This window comes from Fopius arisanus, unplaced genomic scaffold, assembly GCF_000806365.1.
Source record: "Fopius arisanus strain USDA-PBARC FA_bdor unplaced genomic scaffold, ASM80636v1 scaffold00273, whole genome shotgun sequence".
Lineage (NCBI taxonomy): Eukaryota > Metazoa > Arthropoda > Insecta > Hymenoptera > Braconidae > Fopius > Fopius arisanus.
Window position 1 is genome coordinate 27645 of NW_011888012.1, and position 6508 is coordinate 34152.

Below are 6508 nucleotides of genomic sequence, written 5' to 3' on the forward strand. Positions count from 1 at the left end.
TCTCTCTCGCTCGCGCTCACTCGTCGAGGGTCCGATTCCGGGAAATTATCGATTTCCCGGGCGAAAATAATACTTCGGTTATTCCTCGGATCGATAATCCTTGAGGCCGCATTCCGATGGGATTATTCGGTGTGAGTATGGGACAGTCAGCAAAATATTTCGTGTCTTGTTAAATAATTTATGTTCACGGCCATTTAATGAGACAGTTGAAGTTGTATTTGGATTTTTGTTAGAAAATACCTATTTCGCGATAATTGAAAAAGATAATTAAATTGGGATTTGGAGATTTTTGGTTGGAACGTGATATTTAGAGGAAGTTAAAAATGGCTAATGAGATTCGGAAGCAGATTGGTATAATACAATTGTTTATCATTTATTATTATTGTACCGAATTTCGACATAAAAAGCGGAACATGTAAGGACAATGTTTTTGTTGCACTCATTTATTTCTCGCCTCCTGTTTCCTTTTTTGGCGTTTTTCCCGATTTTCGCAGTAACCTTGCCTCCCATCTACGATCCACCCCTCTCTCCACAACTGGCATACTGAGCGACCACAGGACCGTCACCTTTCCCCAAAAGCCTAATTACCCTTTCCGTTCCCTTCAGGTTTCCTTTTTGATCTTAGAGTATAGTTTCAAGTTAGAGTTTTAGAAGTTTGAGGTACGATTTTCAACGCAATGAATTTCGAGGTTAGTTAAGTTTAGGATTAAGGACTTTTTCCGGTTTGGTAATTCCGGACAAAAATTACCTGGCGCCCATAAGGTTAAATTTTAGCAGGTTTTATAAGGCTTAGGGGAAGTAGGGCGAAGGTAATGAGCATTTTTCATTCCCCTGGAAAATGTCACGTTACAATGGATAAATCATAAAAGGTTGTGACATGGATGAGTTTATCAGGGTGAAATGGGGATTGAAAGTGCGATGAGTCATGGGTAAAATAAAGGTTGATCGTGGGATCAGTCACTTGAAAAATGAGAGTTGATGGTGGGATAAGTGCACGGGAAAAAAAGAAGAGTTGAGGGTGGGATGAGTGTGTCAGGGTGAAAAGAGCGTTGGAGGCGGTATAAGTGCATCGGAAAGAATGAAGAGGCTGATGCGAGTGTGTCAAGGTGAAATGGAGGTTGATGGTGGGATCAGTCATGGAAACAATGAAGGTTGATTGTGGAATGAGTAGATGGAAATAATGGGGGCGTAACGATGGGATGAGTACGTCGGGCAGAAATGGAGATTTTTCCCATAACTCATCGCACTATCAATCCCCATTTCACCCTGACACACTCATTCCACCCACAACTTCTAATTGTTTCCCATGCACTTAATTAACCTTTCTATTCTTATTTTTTTTCCAATTCACTTATTGGACTCCGGAACTCCGTCTAATCATTCCGCGAATCAATCTACATGCACCTGTAGACCCTTTTTTTACCCCGTCAGCGATCTTGAAAATCAATTAGTGAGGGTGAAAAGAAAGGTCAAAATTTTTAGGTACAGATCGACTCAGAATCATCCCCTGAGTCGATTTACCCACCCCTGTCAAGACCTTTTTTTACCTCGTCAGCCATCTTGAAAATGTATCAGTGAGGGTGAAAAAAAGGTCAAAATTGATAGGTCTAGATCGACTCCGAATCATTCCCTGAGTCGATTTACCCACCCTTATGAAGACTTCTTTTTTTTACCCCTGTATAGACTTTTAACCCATCGGGCATCTTGGAAATGTATCAGTGAGGGGGGAAAAAAAGGTACAAATTTATAGGTACAGGTCGACTCAGAATCATCCCCTGAGTCGATTTACTAACCACTGTAGAGACTTTTTTTTTACCCCGTCGGCCATCTTGAAAAAGGGTTAGTGAGGGTGGGAAAAAAGCTCAAAATTTATTGGTACAGATCGACTCAGAATCACCCCCTGAGTCGATTTACCCACCCCTGTATAGACTTTTACTCCCTCGGCCATCTTGGAAATGTGTTAATGAGGGTGTAAAAACGCCCCGTTTTATCCAGAAGCATTCTATCCCTTCAACCTAAAACCCCCCAATTTCCTGCTAGGATTCATCCCATTTTCATCCCTTCATTTCACCCCTAACCATGCCTACAAGCACCATGTTTATACACGTACCCGTTTCTCAGTCCCAGTTTCACCCTTACACCCACCCTCTACCTTCACGCATCTCTCCAGCCCCTAATTTAACAATTCACCCTCCCAACCCCATTTATTTGTATCGTTCCATTGGGATATTATCCCCCCAAAAGTGCCCCTCGTTCGTACGCTCCTGATCACTTCTGCCGTGAAACTCATTTTTGCCTTTTCAAGATTGAGAGGCCCCTCTATCGCCATCTGCGTAATTTTAGTTTTTCTAAAATTGACAGCTGATCGCTTTGTACTCGCGGACAAAAATTACGGGCGTTCAATGCATCGACTCTTTCCGGGAACAATCGCGAAAAATGAAGTAAATGTGTTCACGGGCCGGTAATTGGTTGTCGCCAGTGAAAAATGGATGTGTAAATTGTGGGGAGTATTTCTTTGCCGGAGTGATGGAGCCGCCATATTTTTCCGCAAACGATCATTGGAGAATTCATCTGTGAAATCTAGGGGGTTTCTTTGAACGTAATTATACGTCCATTCCTCGATTTCCCACCCCTGAGACCTAATTACCGGCCCTGCAAAAATAATTATCTATCTATTGACCCTACGATGATATTTTTTGAGGGTCTACAGGGAATGGCATTTATGCCCCCGTAAAATTTTTTCTGGGGAATTTCCTAGGGACTTGTTTGCTGAAAATCCCTCCACCCGGGCCTTAAATGAACAATCTTTCCGTCAGTGGAAACACAAAATTCAATTTTGTACTGACTGTGAAGAGTATGTTAAGTTTATTCAAAGGACGAAAATAAATTCAACTTCTGGTATACTTATTGTGCAGTTGAATATACAGGGTGTCCCAGAAGTACATGCTAATCATTTACCAGCATGTACAGGGGGTGATTCTGAGCCGCAAAGTCCTTTTCCACTTTTCGATCAGAAGCAACCCCCGGAGATATTGGGGTAAATAGGAAAGCTAATGACGCTGCAGAGTTAAACGGCAGAACGTCCGTGTGGCTCCGCACACATAGCCCGCTGCCTGGAAGTTTAACGCTGCCGTTTAACGCTGCAGCATCATTAGCTCTCTTATTTACCCCAATATCTCCGAGGGAGTGCTTCTGATCCAAAAGTTGAAAAGGACTTTTCGGCTCAAAATCACCCCCTGTACATGCTGGAAAAGGATTAGCATGTACTTCTGGGACACCCTGTACAAGCCAAGAGCGCATCCTGTAATAGATCTGACTTATCGAGCTGATATGTGCCGGTTTAGAGAAGAATGCGGCATATATGTTAACGCCTCTGAAGGGTTGAATGCAGAAAAGAGGGCCTGTATTTTGCGCACACCACCAACTCTTCTAAACAGGAAGAAAATTACATACTCCAAAACTTTGTGTTTTACAAGTAGTGTGCAACGGTGTTGTGGCTCGCAGGCATCAGACTGTGAACATTGTAATAAAATCGACGAAATTTTCGCTGAAGAATCGGGGCACATAATTAATCGATTCCTACCTTATGTTGAAATACTCTCCCAATCGAAATGGGTTTTAAATCTAACATACATAGCGCATAATTTGCAGGGATCTGACGCCCAATTAATTTTTTGGCACATATTATAATATAACTTTACGCCTCGTGTTCATCCGATCATTGCGGGGATGATGTAACCATCTTGCGAGGGGCGTGTACCGCGCTTAGAAATCTCAATAAAACCATATCAGGTATCTGTCCTTTTTATGAATGCACAACGTTGGCTTCGCTCTTTATGCATAATTATAGCAAGATGTTCTTGCAAGAAAATACAATGGGCCTAATACCGCGTTGAGGGTATTGTTTGTGTAGGAACTAATCAAAAGCGGCGATTGAGTGGCTCATATGGGTGGAACATACGAGAAATATAAACATTATTCATGCCGGTAAAACTCGTGAATTCAGAATATTTGGAACAATGTATGATGTCGATGGATATTATAAAGACGCAAATGGCGCACAGTTTTTATTCCAATTTCATGGGTGTTACTGGCATGGATGCCCTGTATGTTACACCATACAACAGCAGAACAACCTACACAACCTCGATACCCTCCAAGAACGTTATGACAGGACCATCGCTATCAATTCATTAATTCGACGTCGTGGTTACACACTCGAATTCATCTGGGAATGTGAAGCGCGATGATGTACATGTGCACATTCCACTAAACCCTCGAGAAGCATTTTTCGATGGAAGAACAGGGAATATAGTTTCTCATTATGACTGTGAACCCCCTAAAAAAATTAAGTATTACGATGTTTGCTCTGTATATTGTGATATCCATAAATTAATTTAAAATTCAAGCCACTTTCAACAATTTAAAAAATCTCCAGTTCACTTTCTTGGAGTATTAAAATTCGACTCATGTTAATCTTTGAAATCGAGACGCGGATTTTTGGAAATTTCGCCGATTTTAAAATTGTGAAACCGGTCGTGTGTATGTTTTATTCAGTGAGGCCGAAAACCATTGAAGTCCACTGTATTTTTACAACAAATTCCGAAGCCCAGAGGACGCAAAAGAGCACCTCTGGATAATTACAGAATATTAACTACACGAGAAGCAATTGTAAGTAACTTTGAATATTTTTTTAAATTTCATTTTCACCTATATAATTTTGAGTTATATAGAATCATAATAGCCGATCGAAAATTATCATGAATCACGTTTTGAAACAGGAATAATAAATTCAAGTGTTGTAGAAAATCAATGTAAATAAACAACCTGAATAGATATCACAAAGTCTGGTTTTTAGGAATTCAAATGATCTTTCTTTCCCAGCGACTTTAATTAATCATTTTGGGAGGAAAAAGAATATAGCGACTATTCAAATCTACAAGGAAAAACTTCGACAAACTATTCGGGAACGAGTCCATGAACAACACTCCGACTCAAATTATTTTCATTAACGTTAATTCGGAGGCATTTTTATTTTTAAGCAATAAATAACGTGGTTTCCCGCCCAATAGTCCTGGACATAACAATATCCATTCATTTGTGAAAGAACAAATAGAATATAATTCGGATAAACGGGCCGTCGCCAAATTAATGTTAAATTCACTTTGGGGCAAGTTTGCACAAAGCAATAATTTGAATAAAGTCGAAATTATTCAATCCTACGAAGAGCTGCACTCACATCTCTTTAACCCTCAGAAGGAAGTGTCCGGCTACCTATTTCTGAATGATAAAGATGGGGAAAATTTTGTAGAATGTCGTGAAGGGCTATCAGTTTCAGCGGATTTTGCTAATGATAATGATGCAAAACTCGTTATGACAACCTTATGCGCGAATCTTCACATAGCGGGGATACTGTCGTCGATCTTTTCACAAAATGGAGCCATCATCAAAATTTGAGTGTTATTTTTACATCTAAAAACTTATTTCATTAGTGTAGAGGGCAGAGAGATATTTCTCTCAATAGTAATTATATTGTATTGTTTAAAAATCCGCGGGATCGCGCTCAGATTAGGCATTTGGCCCGCCAAGTATGCCCAGAAAATTCCAAGTTTTTACGGGAAGCAAATTTTGATGCTACATCCAAATTATTTGTTGTTAGATTTGAAACAATCTACTCCGGACAACTGTCGTTTCAGTGCAAACATTTTCCCTACGGATTCTCCCCAAATTGTATATGTTCCCCTGTCAATGCGAAATATAAATACTAATGCCTCAACTGACAATGTACTAGCTATGCGTATGTAATGGGGAAGTCAACACAGAAAACGGCTTGTCGTCTGCTCGGCAAGAAAAACGCAAATTTGTTACAAGCAATCTACGAAGCGTCTCCACCACAACGCCTCGCCTTAATTAAAACAGCTGATCTTGAGCTTATCAAGTCCATTTGCGCATGCGCATTGAGTGTTCTAAACGGGAACATTTCTATAAAACCCGCTTAGAAGAAAAAATTGTCAAAACACAAAGTTCTTGTTCGCAAATTGGTAAAATTACATAAAAGTTTAAAACATGTGACATACACCGTTTTTTTTTGAGAGAGAGAGAGCCGCGCCCAACCCGCGAATCCCACACCAGTGGAGGAAATTGGATAACTAATTAACCAGTGACATGAAATCACGATTTCGCGATTGTCCCGGACGGACCGGAGGTTACGTTAGGACGGTTTAGAATTTTTAGGATTTTTCCCTGCTAATTCCGGAATTAGCAAGAGATTAGGGAATTTTAGGGGGATTTACGGGGGGAAAAATTACATGGGTTATTCCCTGCCGAATCAGCCGGAGCTTAGAGATTTATTAAGGAATGTTTAGGGTTAGCCAAGGGTTTTGGAATTAGCGATTAGGGGAGGACATCGTGTCGGTCCTCAATCTCGTCGCGAAGAGGGATAAAATAGAATTATCATCCGACGTAGACTTGGGGGTTATTCCGTTCGCGAAATCTTCCCGGGATGAAC